This window comes from Perognathus longimembris, chromosome 21, assembly GCF_023159225.1.
Source record: "Perognathus longimembris pacificus isolate PPM17 chromosome 21, ASM2315922v1, whole genome shotgun sequence".
NCBI lineage: Eukaryota > Metazoa > Chordata > Mammalia > Rodentia > Heteromyidae > Perognathus > Perognathus longimembris.
Window position 1 is genome coordinate 45,101,613 of NC_063181.1, and position 23,602 is coordinate 45,125,214.

General features: G+C 39.1%; 1 protein-coding gene across 5 annotated transcripts in view; it reads left to right on the forward strand.

The window, feature by feature from the left end:
- The first annotated feature begins 476 nt into the window (after positions 1-476).
- The window catches only part of Slc7a2 (solute carrier family 7 member 2), a 58,091-nt gene continuing 34,965 nt past the window's right edge, over positions 477-23,602 (forward strand). For 2 of the 5 annotated variants that reach the window (XM_048330393.1, XM_048330394.1), the window contains exon 1: positions 477-606. The gene's annotated coding sequence lies outside the window, so the exon portion shown is untranslated. Of the gene's footprint in view, positions 607-14,567; positions 15,202-21,072; positions 22,060-23,602 lie in introns of those variants that run through there. The other 3 variants (XM_048330391.1, XM_048330392.1, XR_007208522.1) reach the window with 3 other exon arrangements.

Genomic DNA, 23,602 nt, shown 5'->3' on the forward strand with positions numbered 1-23,602 from the left:
GACAAAACGCACACATCTGGGCTTCTATTTATCATATTTTATTATTACTAGTTCCCAATTTTCCATATAATGAAAAGTTGGGACCCAATGCACACGTTTTACACACACACACACACACACACACACACACACCTTCCCCATGGCAGAAATCTGCTTAGAATGAACTTGGGAAGGAGATCTGAAATTGATTCCTCCAAGGAAAGAGAATTCCCGACCCCCCCCCCCCCCCCAGTCCAGCGGGACACACCTCGAGTGTGCCCGGGGTTACCTCACAACCCGGAGAGCCGCAGGCCAGGCCTCCCAGAATTGGGCCCACCTACGGGGGGTGGGGGAGGAAGGAGGCGGGGGCGGGGCGAGGGGCGGGGGCGGGGCGAGGGGCGGCCCCGCCCCCGACAGGCCCCGCCCCGCCCCGCCCCCGCCCGGCTACCCCGAGGGGCGCCCGGGAGCCGCGTGCGCTGAGATCGGCGCTCGCGGCCCGGCGCTCCTCTCCGCGCGCCACAGCGAGGCGGCGGCCGCTTTCCCGGCCCTCTCCACTCGGGACGCTCGTCAGCCCGCCGCGCCCGTCCGCCCTTCACCGGCCCCCGTCGCGGCCCGAGCGCAGCCCCAGTAAGTTGCCAAGTCTGCGGCCGCGCGGCGGGGCAGCCGGCGCGGGGCGGCCTGGGCGTGGGGGGCCGCCTGGGGCCGCGGGCGGGCCGGGGCGGCGTCCGGAAGCCGGGAGTCGGGGGGCGGCGGGCCGGGGCCGGCGGCTGCAGCCCCTCGTCCCTCGCGCCGCCGTCCGGGGCGCGCGGCCGGTCCCGGCCGGCCCGGGTGCGGGCGGCCCTTCCCGGAGGGGTGCTGGTGCTCCGCGGGGGCCGAGCCCCGACTCCGCGCCAGGTGCGCTCCCGGGTCCGCCAGCCGCCCTCCGCCCCTGGGGTTCGGGACCCGGATCGCCCTCCTGCTGGGGTCCTGGCGGGACCGGGAACGCAGCCCCGCGGCAGTGCGCGGGTTTCTGTTCCGTCCCCGGTGCGTGCGGGGAGACGGCTCTGAGGCGCGTTATCTTCAATCGCACTGGGTCGGCATGCACCCACCCAGAGCATCGGGTGGCAGCAGGAAGGCCTTCCGGCCCCTCTTCGCCCCTAGATGCACCCCAGGGCCTAACGACCGCAGAGATTGTGTTTTGTGCGGCTCTGCGAAAGCCACGAAGTTACATATGGCTTTTCACGTGGAAACGACGTCCATGTCAAGAGTGAACAAGTGCTTCGTATCCAGATTTTAACCTGTGGGTGCAAGACTGCGTGTAAAGGACTTGACTGACTCATTTGGGACTGCTAATGAGACTTATCTAGAGGTCTGAGCAGAAACAGTTATTCTTCTAATGAGGAGATATCTTCAGAACTTACTGGAATGTCCAGGGCCTGGGCTATAAGGTTTAGGTTATGTGGCCTCTGGTCTTAACACTTTTGTTCTTACCTTCTTAAAATGACCCCCCCCCCCTCCTCCCGACATTACTAATAATGATTTTCTAAAGAAAGTTGTCTTTGTCTAGGAGTTGTATGGAACATGAATATTCTGTTACTTTTTAATTTTATAGCTATTTTTATATTAAATCCTTTTTTTCCTTCTGCACAAAGCCTCAAGATATCTTTCGGGCAAAAGAATATACAAAAATATTTTCTCTCCCTTTACCAAAAAGTTGCTGGCTATCTGACCAGGGAGAAATCTGTGGTAATATGTTATATGTAGTATAAGCTTAGAAGTTTCCTTCCTTGCTCCTGTTTCCATCTTGTGTTTCAGTTTGGAAGTGTCATTTACTTTAAGGTGTTTATTGAATCTTTTAAAGTTTTCCACGGCCTTGGAGACCAGATTAATGCTTTGTAGTATCTGCTGAGATTCAGTTTGCAGAGTCCTTGGCCTCTTTTAGCTAGTGAGCATACATCTTTTGATTCCAGAGTCTCTAGTCTTTGCCACTGAACGTAGTTAAGAACCTAGGGAGGAAGATAGATAATAGGTAGGAGGGGAGATTTAATAGCTGTGATCATTTAAGAAATCATAATATTATGTATTATTTTTCATCATGTATTTCCATGTGCTTTTTGCCCCTTGTGCACATATATCAGAAAAATTCAGGAGTCTATGTTTCTATTATCCCGTTGTATTGTACGCATCATAATTTGATGAGTTTCTTTTCTTGCTACTAACTTTGTTTCCACCTGTGCCTGGATTTGTAAATATCACTTACAGACATATTCCCTTGTCTTTGCAGAGTGGAGATGCCCTGTGTTCTCTTTCTTGCCACCCAGTTTCAGTTATTCTTGTTTCTCATTGCTGTTCCATTCCAGCCAGGATCCTCATCAGTGGTGTTTTTTCCTTTTCAGCTCTGTATAGTTTTTATGTTTCCTCTTTGTTGCTGTTGTTGTTTTGTGGCTTCTCTATTTGGCCTAGTTAACATCTTCCCTTCTATTTGTTTGCACATTTCTCTCTGTATATGGGGAGAGGGTGAGTGTGGGTGTGTGTTTTCTGTGCCATATGCTGGTTTTGTTTTGGTGCCCCATGTTGCTGCTTGCTTTTTTATTTCCCCAGACATAGTATGAATTCATTGAAGAATTGGCTTCTTTTAGACTGCCTACTAGATGCTAAACATTTAGAACAATAGCAAAACTTCGGTCGAATATATTTCTAGATTTTTGCCTTTAGCTTTGTGTGTATGAGTATATTTGATTGTTTTGTCATACCTTGGAATACTGAAGAACTCAAGTAAATTATAAGATTTCACTTTTGTGATACCACTTATCTAAATAACTTAAGAAAATATAAGCATTTAATTTATTATAAGCATTTAACTTATTCTAAGTCTTTACGTAGATATTCAAAAACATATGGATAGAACCTTTAGCGATGATGAACCTAATTATAAAATTATTCTTTCACTGTGACCTGTTCAAGTCCTAACACAGTATTGTCTAACACACACTCAGTATATCTTCACTGTTGAGTACATGCCACTGATTTGAAGAATCAGGTAAAAGGTGTCTTCAAATGTCTGTTCCTTTATTGGGAACTTGCTGAGTTCTTATTGTATACCAACTACTGGGTCACCCAAAAAGTAATGTGACACTAGTCTTGGAGGGATTCTGTAATCATAGTTACCTTTAGGAAACTCTTTATGGATGTATTTTACAAATTGCTTTTGTTGTAACTGTATAAAAAAATAACAACCTCTCTCAAATGACTTTCAGTGGTAAATACATTCTCATGTACCAAGACAACACTGCAGATTCATTGTCACAACCACACCTGCTTGGACAGGTTTGCACTTACTAGGAAAATACCACCCATTTGAGCCATGCATGACTCCGGTCCTTTTTTACTTTTGCCTGGGGCCCAGCTTTGCACTGAAGCCCTTTTTATTTCTGTCTCTCTTATAGCTGGTATTACAGGTTTCTGATACTCTGCCCAGCCCAAGTGGTGGCAGTCGCAATGGAAATGTAGATGACAGACAAAAGCCAAACCAAATGGAGACTTATTTCTAGCCAGTCAGAACAATCACAGAGTGATTCTTCCGTTAATTTTTCTTTTTCAGCATAGTAAACATAACTTACTTATTAATCTGTGGAAGCAAGCAGTACACTATTGTTTCTCATGTGTTTGTGGGTTCTTAAGTTTTATGAATTTCAGAGAAGTATCCTTGCTGCCATTATGGTAACCTGTTCATTGATAAGTATGATTTAGTATTGACTTAAGAAAAGATAGGAGCTACTGTTTTGTTTTAAAAAGCTGGTTTTGAATAGGTAGGTCATGTCTCTTCTGTTTCTATTTAAACTGTTAGTTTGGATTTCTGTCCCCAGAGAGATCCATGGTTCTTCATGCTGAATGTGTGTACGGATGTAATGCATTGTTGAAGATCTTGAATTTTCTTGAAGGACTTTATTCACTTGAGATTGGATCATCAAACTGGAGTTTTATGCTTTATACTGTTCCCCTGAAAAATGCAATAAAATGAAAGAGCTAAAAGGACTAAAATTAAGAAAAAACTGCCTGCATGTCCTTCCTAATAGAATAGATAGTCCCTCTACATGCTAGCTCTTCTCTGCAGAACTGACCCTAAATCAGGGCATCAGCAACAAGGCAAAGGATACAAGAACATTCCATGGAGTGGGGGAAAAAAACCTCCTATGTGTTTCTCATTTTTGGAATATTTGTGGAATACTACATAACAAAGAATTTTTATGTCTCTTGATTCTTACTAGTTTTTCCTCACAGATACAGAGAGTAGTCTCTCATTAACCCATTCTGATTTCCTCAAGCTCCTTACATCTTTGCACACTTAGGTCTAAGAAAATGCTGTTTGTGCCATCAAAACTCCCTTCCAGTAGTTATATCACAGTATATAAAGGGATGCTGACCAACACTATAATCCAGACACTTGATGTAATACTTTTGCCCACTTTTTAGGTATCATATTTAGGATAATTGGATCTGTTCACTTAGAAACACAAGTTTGTGGTGGGGGGTAGCGTGCGAGTGATGGGGGGATGAATCTGCTTAAGATAAGATTGTCTCCCTTTTTCAACTAATTGGTGCTAATAAAAATGTGTATAAATCTGAAATATTATCATATGATACACATAAAGATTATTTTTCCTCTTGTTAAACCAGAAATTTTAAGTCAGTAAAGTAAACCTTAAACTTCACTTTCTTTATTTTTATTCATTTTTGGTATAGGCAGGAAAAATGAAATGTTATCAGTTGATACCGTGACTATAATTAGAAGATAAAGATTGTTTGCCTAGGGTCTTTCTTGCCTTAATTGTGCTATATTGCTATTATCTTGGTAGAGAATTATGATATTAATAACAGTTACTTGTGGAATTGACAGTTATTTTATTATTGAACCAACAAGAAAAAATAGCATGTCTTCCCAATTTTAGCATTAGTTTATTTGCTTCTGTAAGATGAACTTGGAAGAGAGTTTCTGAATCAAGTGTAATTTCTATTTTTAAAAAATCATACTAAACATCTGAAACTTGAAATATATGTGAGTGACTAGAGTAGGAATTCTTTTACGTATCACAAATGATGTTCTGCATGTGAATCCTTGGGTGTATTTCTCTGACCACACTAGTCCCATTGGCCTCTTTGAAGAAGAAGCCATGCATCTGGTAAAAATAACTGAGTATGATTTTTATGAAACAAATGTGTGAAATTTATGATAACTGCTTTGCAAAATTTGCATTTGCTAATTGTATATAGAATACTGGGTGTAGTTTTGATACATTGGGATTCCCTTAGACTAAGAAATAGGATTTTGTAACTTTGAGTCTGAGACTATCCTATGAAGCATTGTTTGTGGGATTTTTCTGTCATAAAATTTACTATTGTGGACAAACACATGCTGTATGTTCCTAAGCCTCTGCTCTTGAATCTGTGGAGAATCAAAGAATAAGTACCTTCATCCTTGTCCTGTGGATATTGGTGCCCAGTAAAAGAGATAAGTGCACTTAGAACTCAAGGAGTGTGAAAATCCATATGATGAGCTGAAGAAAATAGGCATGATCTAAACATTTTTTTAAACTGTGCATTATTTTCCTGACAAAAACACAATGTCCAGTTTTAGGTGTTGTCAAAATTCCTGTGTCAATTATTACTATTATTTTATGTGTCTCTGTGTGTACTACAAAAGGTTAAAATACACTAGGTTAAAATACAAAAGGTTAAAACGTTAAAATAACACTAGGAGATGGAAATCATTCCAAAATTGTAATTTAATTATCTTTTTTCTCTCATGATAGTCTCACTACGTAATCCACAGTGGCCTTGAACTTGCAGTCCTCCTGCTTCAGCCTCCCTAGTTCTGAAATGACAGACTCGGTATGAAATTATCTTAACTTCTTACTCTTAACAGTTTGAGTTGTTACATTACGTAAGCTTAGTGCTTTCATATAAATGAGAAACCTAGAAACCTAGAAAACCTAGAAAAGGACTTGTCAAGGATAGGTAGATTCCTCCCAGCACTGCTTCTTCAGCGAGAGACCCTTGGAAAACTCCTGGAGCTCAGTGTTATTGTTGGTTGCAGTCTTAGCTTTCAAGCTGAGATGCAAAGAGTTGATAATCGAAGACATTTTTGTCTATCTAATGTTAAGAAAAATGTCTTTTGTTAGAACAAAACACATTCAATTTAGTCACCCACTATTAGTCTATTAGAAAATGTTTTAAAAGAAATGTATTTGCTGTAGACTTCACTTCCTGTCTTTTTGTGGTACTGGGGTTTGAACTCAAGGCGTGCTTGCTTTGCTTCGCTGACATTCTACCACTTGAGCCTCCAGCCCTACTTTCTGTTTGTTATCTTGGAATCTAGCAAATTTTTCTGCCCGAGCTGGGTTGGTTCACGAGATGTCAGCCTCCTGAGTAGTTAGGATTACAGGTTTATGCTGCTGGCATCTGCAGCATAGCCATCTCTTCTACAAAGAAGGGTTTCATGGAGTTGTGGAGCAGAGTGCCTGGCCTCGCCTTCTATGGTTCTGGTTTTCCAAAATGTAACTAAAAAAAATTCCAATATCATTCCTAAACTATAAGGCTGCAGGAGAATGCACAAGAAGTCAACTCATATTTTTGGTCTTAAGCTATGCAAACTAATGGAATGTTTCTTCTAGCTGAAAAAAAAATCACCTGAGAAGGTTTTTTAAATGAAGTTCAGGTGCTTAGAATAACCATAATTCTTAATAACACATGCCATTATCAGCTCATAGGTAGCCAACAAATATTATTCTAGTTCTTGGATTAGTGGATATTCATTTTATTGTATTTTAAAATAGGACATAAAATTTAAGTGAATTTACAAAATTTTTAAGTGAAATTAACAAAATTTTCAAAAAATGTCCTCTTCATCTTTCTCCTTTAAGAACATTTTCATTGAACCATTTTTTCCCTTTCCTTCAGAAGATGATTATTTTTAGTGATTTTTTTTTCTTCTCTTCCTAAAACTTGCTTTATAATCACTTCCATGATGTTCTTGGTCTCTGCCAGTAAAAGGTATTTAGCATATATGCACGGGACTAATGGTTGGCAGGATGTTTGTAACTCTCCTCAGTTACTTGTCCTGATTTTAAAAAAAAAAATCACATGAAAACTCTCCCTGATAGTTTGTATCCACTTGGATATGAATTCTTCTGGGAAAAGCCAGTTTCTAAAAGTTTAGGGTATTATCTATATCAGCTTTGTGTCCTCCTTGATGGACAAACTCCCACTCTAGTTACATTTCTAGTCAGTAGAGGAAAGATGAACTTAAGATGATAATGGCTATTCTATGGCTTTCTTGATGTGTGGAGAAAGTTACAGCTATTTTTGATAAATGCATGCAGCCAGCCTCCCATCCCACCCATTTCATTCATTTCCCCATAAATAAGAATCTGCAAGAATGTGCGTATATGTGTTTGAAGACACACACACACACACACACACACACACACACATACATACACAGAGAGGAGAGAGGAGAGAGAGAGAGAGAGAATTTTGTGTGAGAGATTTCTGGAAGTTCAAAGTCCCTGAATTCCATCTAATGTTTTAGAAACCAGGGTAAGAGACCTTTTTATTTAGAACCCAGGATAAGAGCCATTTCCTTGGGAAACTGTCTCTCTCAGAAGAAAGAATCCTTTGAAGCCAGATGGGGCCTTCTTGGGTATTCACCCTCTCCTCTTGGTGATTTAATACTGCATATGGTCTCCAAAGGAGAGTTAAATGCTGGTTCTGGTGGGTATAGCAAGCAGTGTGAGGTACTCTGACATGGCAACTAATTGAAAGATAAGTTTTGGGTTTTTTTTCTTCTTGCTAGTCCTGGGGCTTGGATTCAGGGCCTGAGCACTGTCCTTGGCTTCTTTTTGCTCAAGGCTAGCACCCTACCTCTTGAGCCACAGCACCACTAACAGATTTTTCTATTTATGTGGTGCTGAGGAATCGAACTCAGGGCTTCATGCATGCTAGGCAAGCACTCTACTGTTGAGCCACATTCCAAGCCCGAAAGATAAGGTTTTTAGTCTCACATGTGCTCTTCAGGGTAATCATTAAAGCAGACAGAAATTTATATACCATGCCTGAATTTTTTAGGAACAGCATTTCTCAAGAGTTCATATCCAAGTTAATGCAAACTATCAGGAAGAGTTTTCCTAACATAAGAATGTATGTAGTAACATAAGAATGAATACTCTAGGCCAAACACTGGTGACAGGCCTGTAATCCTGCTTATCAGAGACTGAGGTCCGATGAATTACCCTGGTAGCAATGAAGCACTTGACTTCAATCTTCAGCATCACTATCTTTCACATTCTATGATTCACAGATTTCAGGAAGTAGACTTGATTCTAAGTTTTAGCTGGGATCATTTTATTTGTAAATATATCCATAAAGGGAAAGAAATATAAGAATGGATAAAAATAGCCACATCCTCTTCGGTTGGAGCATCTTTAGAGTGACAGAGAAATTCAGTCTTGCTGGTTCAAAGTGAGATATAGATTGTGGAAATCACTGGAGTCTAAAAAGTTTATAGTGACCAGGTGCTGGTGGCTCACATCTTTAATCCTAGCTACTCAGGAGGCTGAAATGTAAGGAATGGGCAGGAAAGTCTGTGAGACTCTTATTTTCATTTAACTACCAGAAAGCTGGAGTGGAGCTGTGGCTCTAAATGGTAGTACGTTAGCCTTAAGGAAAAGAGCTCAGGGACAGGGTTGAGGCCCTGAGTTGAAGCCCTATGACAAACAAAGAAAGAAGAAGCCAAACACTATTGGCTCACACCTGAAATCCTAGTTACTTGGGATGCTGAGATCTGAGGATCATGCTCAAAGCCAGCCTGGGCAAGAAAGTTTGTGAGCATCTTATTTCCTGTTAACCTCCCAAAAGCCAGAAGTGGAGACGAGCCTCAACTGAGGCCCTGATTTCAAGTTCTAGTGCCAGCACCCAAAACAAAACAAAAACCCCCAAACTCACAAAACCTTAAAGTGAAATTAACTAATTAAAAACAAACAAACCTTTAAGTGGAATAAAAGTAAAAAGGTCCTACTACAGAGCTAGGTGGGCTCATTAAAGTATGGCATGGTCAAGTTGTAAAATGTACATAAGTACTTTTTACTTGTTATGTTTCCCAAAGGAATAACAATGAGGTGGAGAGGAATCTTAGAGTTATTTCTCTGTTTAAATTCTTTATCCTTTACAAACTTTATTTGGTGCTATTTAGGATTTGTGATATTTTGTTTCAAAAAAAACCAAGCTGAAATGAAAGCCCTCTTCAATGCATTTGTCTGTGGCATGATCTTGGTGTAGGTGGAGTGGGTCTTGTGTGTGCACTATTCATCAAGAAAATAGCACAAAGCACATTTATATGCCATTAAGGAACAGTAGTGGGTGGTGATGAAGTTTGTAGTACTAGTGCTATGTAAACAATATCCTAGGCTGCTTCTGATTTTGAGCTCTCCTGAAAAGGAAAATTTTACCTTTCATACAAAATCACTTCTTTAGCCAATGATTGGTTCCTGGATAAAGCTTAGTATCTTGGGAATTTATTTGGTTTTTATCACTATAACAGTAAAGATGAGACACTGTTGTGATAGTTGATTTTATATTCCAGACTCTCTAAACTTTCCTGTGAGAAATTTCTGAAGCTCTGAAGGGTTCATTCCTAGTCTCACTACCTGTGAACAGTTACAAGAACCTGGCACTCTCCATTTGCCACATGTAGCACTGCATAAATTTGAAAAATAAGCTTGAGAGTTGCACTTAGAGCTCTTTTTAGAAATAAATTTAAAATGTTTGAGATTTTTGAGAGATTTATTTGATCTGAAATTAAAACCATGAAGGTTTGAGTGAAGACGGAATCCCAGCATGTTGACTTGGAAAAAAACCCACTGATTTATATCAAGATATTCCACTTTAATCAAAGCAAACTGTGTACTACTGATGTGGAGTTTTTTAAGTCCCCACTTACGAAATACAGCTCAGAATATGCCTTTAACTGGATCACTTTTAGATTTTTTAAAATACCTGGGAGTTTAACTTGTTTGGATAAGATATTTTAATAGAATGATGTTTTTAGGATGTGAATGAATTTTTTTCAAGTGCATACCTTTGAAAAAATAAAAAAGGAGAAATATAGTCTTAATCTGAACAATAAAAGCATGAATACTAAGCCACTTAAAGTCAGTAGGATTTAAACATAAGTGGTGCTCTTGAAGAAGTTCTGTTTGCAGTGCTATTTTGTTATCTTTAATTTTTTTAACTTTTTCTGATTACCCAAAGTAACAGATGGTTTGCACTTAGTCCAGTGACCCAAACAACAAAGGAGCAGACTTTGCATAAAATTTTGTTGATAGTACATTTTAGCTGCACTGAAAAGGATCATATCATCCTTTAGGTAATGAGCAGCATGTTTACATTGTCCTGGTACTTTTTGTTGTTAGTACAAGAGAGATGTGAAGGACACATGGCCTAGCATTGTCAGTAACTTTAAAAATAATTCTTATAAATTATTTAGAATTTCTATATTTTCCACATTGCTTACTCTGGGTATGCTAACTCCCTGATCTGCTTCCAAAAGTAATACATTGTTCCAGTCACTCTGAAAACTAAAGTCACTGGTCATCTCACTAAAGTACTGGAAGTAGCACTAAGTTAACCTTTATAGAGTTTTTAAACTTTAAATAATGCTACAAGGAGCCACATGCTTTGTAAACCCAATTTTGAAACTAGTATTGTTGAATATGATTCATTGTTCTCTGATAGCTATCAGCCAGCCTTTTCATACTGGTTAGTTCTCTTGGTATATGGTGTGAGAGCTGGGGATTATGGGGGCTCAGGGCAGGCAGAATAGTATTCCTGAAGTATCTGGGCATCATGGTACACAACTCTAGTATCAGCACTTGGAAAACTGAGACAGGAGGACCACGTGTTCAGAGCCAACCTGGGCTATATAGCAAGATGGTTATTCCTGAAGTGAATGGATATTCCTCTAAGTGAGTACACAACAGATGTAGTGATTCAAAGTTTGAATCCTCTGTTATAAGACAGAGCTTTTATTTCATTACTCAATCTTTTTAATTTTTTATTGTTATTATGAAGATGATGTACAGAGGGGTTACAGTTACTTAAGTCAGATAGTACATTTCTTTTTGGACAATATCACTCCTTCTTAGTATTTAATTTTAAGGCATTACATATTATTCCAGGAAACTCACAAAAGTTGAACTAAAAGTGAATAACATCTTCTAACTTGTGTGCATAAATCAGAATTCAGGCTATTTTCAAGAATTGGAAAATAGGAGAAAAAAGTTGCATGACTTTTGTCCTTACTTTCCCCAACAAAATAGTGATTGTAGAAAAATGTTTTAAATTGGTTATTTTTTCTAGTATTTTAATAAAATATCTACTGAAATTATCTCCTGAACTGAAAATTTGCACATTATTAAAGACATAGCATACAGTCTTGCTTGCTACCATTAGACAGAACCCTGTCTGACATTTCTCATGGGTATGTGTTTTAGACACATCTGCATTCAACTAACTTTTCCTAACTGGTAACTTATCTCACAACATTTTCAGACTTAAACATAAGAAAATATTAAGACTATCACAAGTTTAGAAAAGTACCTTTTTCTCCTTATTGTCTCAGACTGTCACTACAGTTTATTTTTCTACCTTTATTTCAGTGACTAGTAGTAAGACGTGTAGTTAGAGATTCAGAAAAGACAGACCTAAATTTCCTGAAGAAGAAAAGTAGCCATTAGCTCTTTTTCAGGCATTTTTCTAGCTTTCCCACTGTTCCTTGTAGCTCTTCTGACCATATTAGGTTATGCCTCTCAGGAATGTTAGAGACCTGTGAGAGAGAATATTCCTCAAGGCTGTTTAAGATTAGGCAGTTTAAGATCTAGGGAGCATTTACAGCTGGTTCCAATGTTTTCCTCCTTTCTCCCTACCTCTTCTCTTTTCTTCTCTCTGTCTTCTCAATGGAAAGGTAAGCGGGCAACTTCCTTAAACCCAAGCCTGCTGCTAACCAGAGCCTGAAATGTCAGTGCTAGGCTCTTGTAGTTGGTGTTCTGGGTGTCCTTCTGAACTCCTGCTATCCTTGGCCTGGAGGTTGTATTTTCTAATTGGGATAAGGTCATCCTTTGAAGGTCATGGTTACAGACATCTGGCATATGTTCTGGTGTGCTGATGTGTAAGGGCCCTGCATTCAGCGTCTGTTCTTGGCACAGGAGAGACCTTCCTTCTCCTTTATGTTCTCTGCTACACTCCTTTTCCCTAAATCTTAACATAATTGACAGCCTCTTCAGAAATGAAACAGTGAGTATGGAAATAGTGCTTCTGTGACTCTTTAGGAAATCTTTGCCTTCCTCCATTTATACCATCATGCTAAGTTTGCAAGGATCTCTGCAGCTGCTCAGAGAAGGACCAGTGTTATGTTTTCTTGTCTTGTCTTTGTCATTGCTTCTGTGAGTAACTTAAATGGAACTAGAAGGAGCTCAGTGCATGGTGGGAGACTGATGGAAATTGTGCCCCCCCTTTTTTTTTTTGCTTGCTTGTTTTTTTCTTTAGTTGGTTCTGAGGCTTAACTTAGGCTTTGTGCTGGTTAATTGGACTTTCCTAGGATGGATTTGAATTTCAATCCTTGGATCCCAGCCTCCTTAATAGCTAGTTTTACAGGCATGAGCCACACAGACTCCCAGTGAAGTGCTGCTGTTGGAAATGTTGTTATTACTTGTTATTGCATTTGCTATTCTTCAAGTTATTTATAGGACAGGTGCAGCCTGCAAACTGACTCTAAAAGCACTAAATATTATGCATCTATTAAAATATAATATGTACTCACTACCTTACATATCTGACTGTAACCCCTTTGTGCATAACCTTGACAATAAAATTAAATTTAAAAATGTATTGTACTTAAACATCTACTCATAGTTTATATTTTAGATAAAAGTTTTTTTCAGAGATAATAATCATTTTATTATTGTAAAGTACAAAACTAGGGGTTTTCAAATCTTAAACATCAATCCTCCCCACTGGGGGGAAAAATATTATTTGCAGCTTAGATCACTAAAGGTTAAAATTTAGAGCTGGAACCCATAGTACACTTTATATTCTTTGTATAAGCTGTCTTGACAAACTACTGATGTGAAACTACTAATTTTATAAAAAAATAATGTACTGTCCTATGAGAATATTATCTCACTTAGACATCTTTGGCTTCTGTGCTGAACAGCAAATTAAACTTTGTAATCTCAGTTTGCTTCATTTTAATACATATGGTATTCAGTAGCCATGGCATGCCTTACCAAGAATCGTGAGATATAAATACAAGTAAGAAAGGAACTCTTGAAACTTTCATTCTAGGGAGACTCCGAGTCTCCCTACCTAGAGCTACATAACCAAAAGCTATGGCTCTTGTTTTCTGAAGTCCCAATAGCGTACATTTCATCTTGTAAAAAAAGAAAATCATTAAAAAAAATGGAATCCAACATATCTGTAGCAAAAACTTTATCATCTTTTCTTAGCACCCCTCCCCCAGGTATCTTGATTTTGTGTTCCCACAATTTTATACAGGTAACAAAATTTTCTCTTACGCTTTTTTAAGCATACAGTTCTCGTGTTTAGTAGATTCACACTATTGTCACACAGACCTCTAGATTTTTTTTGCGGGGTGTTGGGGGGAACCAAGTACTGGGGCTTAAGCTGAGGGCCTGAGCGCTGTCCCTGAGCCCCTTTGTGCTTAAGGCTAGCACCCTACCACTTGAGCCACGGCACCACTTCTGGCTTTTCCTGAGCAATTTACGGGAGATAAGAGTCTTATGGACATTTCTGCCCTGTATGGTTTTGAACCTCAAACCTCAGAGCTCAACCTTCTGAGTGCCTAGGTTTACAGATATGAGCCACCAGTGCCCAGCTTCTAGATTTTTTTTTTTTTAATCTTGGAGAACTGAAATGCTTCACCCATTAAGCAACTCCTGCTTCCCTTTTACCCCCAGGCCTGGCAACCACCATCCCACTTCCTGTCTCCATGATAGAAGAATCACCCAGTACTTTTTCCACACTTTATTTACCCATTTATCCACTGATGAACTCCTGGGCTGTCTCCACCTTTTGACTATTGTGAATAGTGCTGCTATAAACATGAGCATGCAAATCTCTTTAAGATCCTGCCTTCTTTTAGGCATATATCAGAAATGAACTGGCTGATCACATGGTAATTCTGTCTATTCTTTTGAGTTAACAGTGCTGTTTTCTACAATGGTGCTCCATTTCACATTCTTATCAACAACACAGGGATCTAGTTTGTCTGCATCCTCATATTTGTTACTTGAGGTTTATGTTTGTTTGCTTGTTTCTTCTTTGGAGTGTGTGTGTGTGTGTGTGTGTGTGTGTGTGTGTTTACTGGAACTTGAACTCAGAGCCTGGGAACTGTCCCTTAGCTTTTTTGCTCAAGGCTAGTGCTCTACCACTTGAGCCACAGCTCTGCTTATGGCTTTTTGTTGGTTAATTGGAGATATAAAAGTCCCACGGACTTTCCTGCTCAGGCTAGTTTCAGAGCGGAAACTCAGTTCTCAGTCTCCTGAGTAGCTAGGACTACAGGCCTGAGCCACCAGCACCAGGCTTATATGAGGGTTTTTGACAGTGTCCATCCTGATAGGTGTTGAAGCATGTTATAGTTTTGATTTTTGGTATTAGTAATAGTGAAAACTTAGAGGGAAAAATATACTGGCTTTACCTTAATCTGAGAGTAGCATATAAGTGTAAAGCCTGTCACGATAGTGATTCTTTTCCTTCCCCAGTGCTTGTTCAATCCTGCTTGGGAGGAAGTGTTCCTGTCTTCACCACAGGGTCCCCCACTGATTTGGTCCCAATTCTCTGGGTCCAGGAAAGTAACACAAGCGAATGAAAGAGAAATGAATGTGGGGTACTACTCAAAGTAATCAACTTAAAATGTTCAGTATACTCTTAACACAGTTCTCCAAACACATTGGGTGTTTGGAGCTGATAAACACTTTGTAAAAACTGGATGAAGTCCCTAACATTCTAGGAAGAGAAGGTGTGGAGTGAAATGGCAGCTCAAAAGGCTAGTGTTTTATTCTAGCCCTCTTTAATGTCAGAACATAGAAAGAATTTTAAATATATTTCCCATCCTAACAGATGAAGAAATATAAAGAAGTTGCTGAGACTTGAACTCTTGAGTCTAATTCACAAGTAAGTACTTCCATTTCTTTTCTTAAAGCTTGTTTGAGTAGGAAGAAAACTCAGTTTTGCTTGGTAGACTGTTCTTTTCTGTTTAGGTTATATTCTTTTTTTCTGAAGATAGCTTCACTATCCTTCCCCATTGTCAGAAATGCCTTATGAGGATCCATCAGTTAAGGCCCCTTCTTCAAGCAGGTTTACTTTTCCAGTCTGTGAATTATTTCTGTATTGGATCTTAGAAACATTAACAGCTGTGAAGTAAAGGCAGTGGAGACTGGTAACTTGTACTGAAAAGAGAAAGATAAAGTCAGAAATGTGGCTCAAAGTGTTTTGGATATTTGATACTGTGTATACTGGGCTACGTAAGTGATAAAGCATTTGTTTTCTTATCTCAAAACTTTAATGTATCTGGGGGTCAGGCACATTAGTAGAACTGTCACTACAGGCAGTTCCTGCTATTCTGAATTAAACATACTCTTGGGGTACTGTTAACACTAAAGAGATTGAGTTGCATCAGATGAACTTTTAAACTTAAGAAACGTTTACTAAATCAATATTTATTTAATCTGAATAGTGGAGGTGTTTTGGTATAATGCCCCTTGACCCTTCTCCAGAGTCATCAATAATGAGCACATAGCTTGTGGGTGTTTTCATTTCCTATTCCCAGTGGACTTCCATGACTCCTCCTTTTATGGAGGATGAGGATATTGAGTGAAGTGAGGTTTGTACAGTATGGACTTTGTAAACTAAAGTCCAAACTTCCTACCTCCAGTCTTAACTATTGGTTTGTACAGAAAACTATGAGCTAAGCCTAACATTTTCAATGACAAGATAGAAATTATATCATTCATCACAGAAGCTGTGGCAGATTAATAATAAATATCTTAGGAAATGTTCTTCAATCTAAAACTTCTAAATATTTAAAACTGAGTACTGTCCCTGAGCTCTTCAGCTCAAGGCCAGTGCTCTACTTACCACTTGAGTCACAGCACCACTTTTGGCCTCATTTATTTAGTGTTAAAATTCCCGAATTGCCTACTCCTCAATGCTAAAACTTTTTGCTGTTTGTTAGATGCTTTCCTTGTTCACTTAATCCTCAGAGTTCTGTGAGGTCTGTTTTCAAAGATAAGATTAGGACTCCAGTGACTTTGCCCAAAGACACATGGCTGGTAATTCAGAGCTGATTGGGTACCTTCAGAACATGTTTTCTCTATTATCTCTGCATGTTTCCTCCTCTTCATCCCTTCAAACATTCCATCTGTGGAGTAAGAAAATAATTCTGATCCAGCACTGGTACACCACACCTGTAATCTTAGCCACACACACACACACACACACACACACACACACACACACACACACACACGTTGACTTTAACTTAGTGAAACTAATTTATTTCTAGGCACAAAGGCCTAGAAAGTCTTTTGACAATAGAAGGCAAGGGTTCTTAATATTTTCAGAATCACTCGATTTAAAATGTGAGCAGTGAAAATATAAACGATGTAACTTAAAGGGACAAAAGAATTTATTCTAAAATGCATTTTTAATTCAGGGAAATGGAAAGAATTGAGAATATTTGGTAGTTGAGAAGCCAAAAGGTAAGTTAGGAATGAGCTAGATAAATTGTAAACATACATGCAATATTTTAGAAAATGTTGTATGTTTCAGTAGGAATATGAAGATTTTTATTACCGATACCTTGCAACAAAATTATGAACTATTAAAACATTGGAGGTTGTTACAGTTAGAAAAAATGAATTTCAATGTATGTTAAAATTTTTAATGTACATATAAGGTATGAAGGTTATTTAGTTATTCTTCATCCTTAAAATTTGGTTATCTGTTCTATGTACATTATTACAAATACATATTTCACTCTCTTTAATTTTCAGGAAGTAGTTTTTTGTTTTTTATTTCTTTGAAAGGTTCAAATCTATTAGACATGTTCAAATCTATCAGGTACCAGTGGCTGATGCCTGTAATCCTAGCTACTCAAGAGGCTGAGATCTGAGGATGAAAGTTCAAAGCCAGCCTAGGCAGGAAAGTTTGTCCATTAAACCACCAGAAAACCAGAAGTGGCGCTGTGGCTCAAGTGGTAGAGCACTGGCCTTGAGTAGAAGAGCTCAGGGACAGTGCCCATGCCCAGAGTTCAAGCTGCAGGACCTTAAAAAAAAAAAGGGGGGGCTGGGGATATGGCCTAGTGGCAAGAGTGCCTGCCTCGGATACACGAGGCCCTAGGTTCGATTCCCCAGCACCACATATACAGAAAACGGCCAGAAGCGGCGCTGTGGCTCAAGTGGCAGAGTGCTAGCCTTGAGCGGGAAGAAGCCAGGGACAGTGCTCAGGCCCTGAGTCCAAGGCCCAGGACTGGCCAAAAAAAAAAAAAAAAAGTCCAAGTCCTTCAAATAGATTTTCAGTAACATCTTGATGATGACCTTTAGATTTTCTGGTGAGCCAAGAATCTGAGAATATGCAAAATTCTACATTTCTCATTGTTCTACATTATTTGGAATTCAGGGAAAGGCTTAGTCTTTCAATTTTGCAGACCTTCAGGGCCAAATCTAAATCTGTGTCTGTGTTTTTGAGCCCCAGTTTCATCATCTCAAAATGCAGTATTCTCCTGAGGCAGTTGTGAGAAATAAGTAATGTATTCAGGAGCCTAATTTATAATAGAGCAATAGTCTCCAGTATTGCTTTTCATTTTCATACCTCAATATCTAGTATCCAACAATCTTGATTTAAAATGCATTCTCATTTGAATTACTTTTTCTCCCCATCTGATAGTCTCAGATCCCCTTCTTTTCTTTTTCCTTTCCCCAACATCCAAAAGTAAAAGAAAAAAGTATCCTGCACCTATATAAAAATCTGATTTTATTCTTTAGAGAAAGTAGATCTATACTGAGCTAAATGATATAAGCCTTAGCTAGCCCTGGCTTTTCACAAGCTATAGTGGCAAGCTTTTTCTGGATAGTATTTCATCTAAGAATATGTACTAACAGGACTTCAGGAACTGCCTGTGCTTTACTTTCTGAAATGTGATTATGAAACCTTTGGTCATCTGGCTCTCTTCTTTCCTCAACCTAGTGACTGTCATGAGAACCTGTAAGCTCTGAAAGAAATGCATATTTCATGCTCAAGCTCTTCTAATGGTACAAACCAGTTCTGAAGCTAGACCTCTGAGATCAAGGTGACTGCATGATCAGGCTCTGGTGAGACCTATGTACCTGGCTTGTTCATAACCACCTTTTCTCTATCCTTGAACCGTGGAAATTATATCCCCTTCAAAGATACTAGTGCCATTAAGGGATTTCTACCTGCATGACCGCATATAACCCTAATCACCTCCCGAAATATCCACCTCTAAATATATCACATGAAGGGATAAAATGCCATGCCAGTTTGGAAAGAATACAAACATTCAGTATATAACAAGTAGCTATTAATCTCCCTCTGTTTGTTTTTTCATGTACGAATTAGAGATAATAATCATACCTGCATACTACGGTTTCTAAGTAACTTAGTTTGACATGTATAATGTACATATAACCTAGTTTATAAAACCTAATATTTCCTTGATAAAACTTAGCTCTCAATATTAGTATAAGATGTAAACGTCATAGCAGTAGTAGTTTTTATGTCTCTATTTTATGAACTTATCTAATCCTGAGAATTTACAGAATTATTTTAAAGTTTTAAATGGTAATGGAATTCTCTTTAAGCAATCTCAAGTTGTCTGTATTTTATATTGCTGCCAGTTTCTTGAATCATTTTCCTCGCAGCTCTCTCTACAGGGTAGCCTTCACTGAGGCTGTGGAATTATCAGGCTCTTCTTTTGCCTCTGACGTAGTGCTATTTTCCAGTGGACTAGTGGCTCCTTGATCTCTGCTTCACAATTTGTCATAGCTAGAACTTGGAACCACCCCAGATGCCCGTCAGTAGACAAAGTGGATTAGGAAAATGTGGTACATATGCACAATGGAATTTTATGCCTCTATCAGAAAGAATGACATTGCCCCATTCGTAAGGAAATGGAAGGACTTGGAAAAAATTATACTAAGTGAAGTGAGCCAGACCCAAAGAAACATGGACTCTATGGTTTTCCTCATAGGGAATAATTAGCACACGTTTAGGCTAGTCACAGCCGAAGATCACAAGAGCCCAATAACTATGCCCTTATGAACACATAAGATAATACTAAGTGAAATGAACTCCACATTATGGAAACAAGTGGTATATCATTGTTGTAATTATTTTCAACATGCCATGTGAAACCGTACCTTTTTTTTTGTTGTTGTTGTTGTTTTCATATTCCCTTCCTGTAGTTTTATCCCTGCTATCACTGTATCTCATCTGAGTACCCTGGATACTGTATATATGTGTATTAGAACTAAGGAAGGGAAAAGAAATACCCAAATCGAGAGACAAAGGATAAAAAGACAAACCATTCCAAAAGCAGTACTTACAAAACCATTTGGTGTAAACTACCTGTACAACTGGTGTGTGGAGGGCGGGGAAGAGGGGAAGAGGGAGGCAAGGGAAAAATGAGGGAGGAGGTAACAGGTTGAACAAGAAATGTATTCACTGCCTTACATATGAAACTGTAGCCCCTCTGCACTTCACTTTGACAATAAAGGGAAAAAAAAGAAAGAAAGAAAAGGTAGGATTTGAGAGGCACCAGGAAAGAGGGGTAAAAGGGTAGTTAGAACGCAGAGATAAGGTTAACATATTCTTGATGGGTGAGAATCCTTTGCATCCTTTGCAAAGGATTCCGGAGCCTTAACACAGCACACAGTTCCCATTGATCAAAGTAAGGTGGTTATATGGGTAAGGTAGAGGAGTCATCCTTTATTGAATGCATACTGTGTAGGTACACTCTTAAACACTTCACTTGTATTGACACATTTATTCTTAAGGGAAATAAGTCTAGAAATACAGAATAAGGTTATGATAGAAACTTGAAATACTGGGACACATTGATATTTTGGTTCACAGTGAAGTGTCTGAATGTAGTAAGAAATAATTGGAGCTCCTGGGAGCTGAGGATGATGGGGTGGATAGAAGTCTTCCAGTCAAGTGCAGTAGTTGTATTGTCCTTGCTATAAATTTCCAAGTTTAAGGGTATATATTTTAAATTGGCTGGCATTTTTATTTTTTTACTCTGTGTTCAATTGTGAGCACAGAATTCCTAAAGTATTTTTAAAAGAGCAAATCACCTTTACCTACTTTAAAATTATTTGACATTTTAATCTAAAGCTGAGAGTCATAGTACTCCTGTGTGATGCTTAGCATTTTAAATGTAATTTGGTTTTGAAAGAATGTAATTTGGTTTTGGTTGTGATACTTATTCACTGATTTTTTTATATTATTGATTAAGCTAATATATACAAAGTGACTATTTTCCCCATCTTTTCTTCTCTCACCCTTTTCATAGTCCCTGATCTTTTAAAGATACTTGTCTTCTAAGAAATATGAAATTATACACACACACACACACGCGCGCGCGCGCGCATACACATGCACACATGCCTATCCTGAGGCTTGAACCCTACCACTTGAGCCATAGTACCACTTCTAGCTTTATCTGAGTAGTTTAGTGGATATAAGAGTCTACCAGACTTTTCTGCATGGACTGGTCTCAGACCATTTTCCTCAGATCTCAGTCTCCTTACTAGCTAGGATTGCAGGCATGAGCCACTGCACCTGGCTGAAATTTTATATTTTAATAAAGGAGGTAATAGAAGTGTTTACATTTCAAAAAAATGAAGGGAAATACTGCAGAGCTTGGAGTACTTTGTACTTTTTCCTCATACCACACAAAAAAAAAAAGAACAGAAAAGCCTGTGAATGACTTTTCTTTTTTTTCCTTTGTGGTTGATGGCAAGGGAACAGAGTGCAGCATTGTAAGAATTTGCATAAGATTAACTTGGCAGGATTCTGATAGTTCCTTGATATTTAATTCTAGGCACAGTTTCTGTCCTAGAATTTCTGTCTTCTGTCCTTGTATAAACCTGGAATTACGCGGATGGAATTCTCCTGTCTCTTCCACATCAATCCCTGCCATATCCATCAAGAACTCTATTCCTGGAATTCTCTTCTTGAATCAAAGGTTCACTGTTAAGGCAGCCATGGCAGGAGAGGCGCTTTCCAGAGGAAGACAGACAGGGAGCTGGGCTGTGGCCTCTTTTTCAGCTTCTGGCAGCAAGTGCCTCTATTAGCTTGGGGTTCTGGGAACTGCTTGGCTAAAGAGAAAACCCAAGAGGGGAAGCCTCGAAGAAAACTCAGCCTTTGTGTCCTTGCTCAGGATGATGCATTGCTAGCACACGGCCAGTCGTAAAAGGAAGAAATCAAACCCAAATGTGGAGGTGAGTTTCTTCATGCTTTATTTGCTTTATTTAAAGTATGCTGTCAGGGTACTCTGACAAGCCAGGCCTCATGGCCTCCCATAGGAAATCGTGTTTGGAAAGTGTTATAATGTCAGTGAGACTGCGCATTGCGCATACCCAACTTCTTTGTTAGGAAGAAGAAATGATCCAGGGTCTGAGACTGAAAAGCCCACTGGCCACAAGAAGCAGGACAGAGTATATGTCTTGAGACTTGTGTGTAAAATGTGCAGATTTGTACTTCCCTAGAAAGTTGCTCAGAGGAGAGACTTTCAGGAACCTTGCTATATTTTATCATATTTTCTTAGATGATGTAATAGAGTACTACTTGTCTTCTATATCTGATTCCCAGTTCCTACGTGGCAATATTCATGAACACCTGAAATAAGGACTGGGTTCTCAGTCATCCGTGAAGCGTATAGCGGCTGTTGGACTAATTCCAGTTCTTACCAAGTGAGGAGAAGTGAGTTCTAGGAACAGTTCTTTGAAAGTCATTGGGGATGCTTCATCAATTTCTGCAGCAGTGCCTGGGATGCGGATCCGAGCGCTGGAATGTAAAGAGCTTCTTTAGACCATGAGATCAATGCTGTGTAGTGTGTTCTCAGGGAACAAACTGGAAGGAGCTCATGTCACTGATCCGTACCCAGTTCACCTGTAGATGGCCTCTGGACCTGCCTGATGTGACAGTGAAGTAGACCTCTGGTTCAAACCTTTTACCTGGTTGGTTGTTTTTTTTTCATTAACAGCTGAACTTGATCCTAAAAACTACAGAGACTGAGATAGAACTGAATATAGGCAAGCAAGTTAAGCTTTCAATACAGAAGAGTTTTTAACATCATGAACAGTGTTAAAGAGTAGAAGGACAAGTCCTGGGATATAGGCATAATATATTCAGCGTAGTTATTCTGGGGTAGTTGTGGCGCATAAGAGTGGGACATTTGAAAACTTGGAAGTTTTTAAAAAACATTTTTTATAAACCTTACATTCTGTAAAAAAGTATAAAAGTTATTTTTTAAAGTTGTAATTCGGAATTCTTTTAATAAATTACCATGCTTCTAAATGTTTGAATGTTAAAGGGATTTGCAATTGATCTAACAATCTGTCTAATCTGCTCTATAGTCACATTTGCATGAAGAACAGCTTCCTTGAAAATTGCCTGTAATACTCTTTAACTTATTTATTTATTTATGTACTGTGTGTGTGTGTGTGTGTGTGTGTGTGTGTGTGTGTGTGTGTGTGTGTGTGTTGGTACTGAGGCTTGACCTGAGGGTTGGGTGCCATAACTTAGCTTTTTCTCTCAAGACTGGCACTCTGATACTTGAACCACAGCTTGACTTCCAGCTTTGGGGTAGTTGATTGAAGATAAGTATCTCACAGACTTTCCTGCCTTGGCCTCAAACCTCAGTCCTCTTTATCTCTGATCCCTGAGTAGCTAACATTATAAGCATAAGCCACAGGTGTCTGGCCTAATTCAATAAGTTTTAAATTTTTATGATTATATACTTAATAACATTTTATTGCAAAGGTGCTGTGATTATATTTTCTACAGAATGACTGATTAGTTCTTTTAATGACATGCTTTGCCATGTTCGTAATTTTCTCCTTTCATTCTTTTTATTTTTTTCAGCTTTGATTTTTGTTTTTTCAAATCTTTTTTCTAGTTATTCCAAATGTTTGATTGAGATCTTCATTAGGTGTCATTTGTGTAATGATCTGCTTATTATGTGGTGTTTTATTATGTGTTGTGTATCTGGAAGTTTTTTATTATAAGCCTATACTTTGCTTATGGGAATCCCGAATCCCTAAAATTGTTGGACTTTTCTCCCAAGAGGATTTGCTTTTGAACAGGAAACATGGTAGAAAGTGATTTTATTAGGGGTGCAAACGTGCTACTAACCTGGGCCAGTCAAGTACCTGTATCTTGCCCTAGCCCTTAGTTTTAACTCTTCATCTTGAAAAAGACCTAAGTATCTGACTCCTTCACATCTACTTATCTGCTTTCTTCTTATTCATTTTCACTTCTTCTCTTGCCT